The sequence below is a fragment of the Gadus morhua genome, chromosome 7 (assembly GCF_902167405.1).
Source record: "Gadus morhua chromosome 7, gadMor3.0, whole genome shotgun sequence".
NCBI lineage: Eukaryota > Metazoa > Chordata > Actinopteri > Gadiformes > Gadidae > Gadus > Gadus morhua.
Genome location: NC_044054.1, coordinates 7,964,320 through 7,964,710, shown reverse-complemented (window position 1 = coordinate 7,964,710; position 391 = coordinate 7,964,320).

The following is a 391-nucleotide window of genomic DNA, read 5'->3' as shown; positions in this document are numbered from 1 at the left end:
ACCCCTTGTGTCTAAATCTCCTGGTGCCTCTAGCCCCACCACGTCATCTAGACATGGTTCGTTCGAAACATTTATCTGTGCTGCCTGATATAGAGCATTAGCCATGCTACGACCCCGTGCATCAGCTGCAATTAACACCCGTCTAGTTCTATCTACGCCAACACATATTTCCCGCCTGTCTAAACAACCTTCTGCATACATGCCCCCACCCACCACATGGTCTATGCCCGACAAATGAGACGTATCGCCGGTTGCGTCATACCGCATTGTCATCTCTTCAAGTTCTAAATCCATAATGCTACCCCCACTATCAGATCTACGCCGTCTCTTGGGATTACCGTCTATAGATTTGAATTTCCTTTTTCTAGGGCTAATGGCGTTATGCATGGTG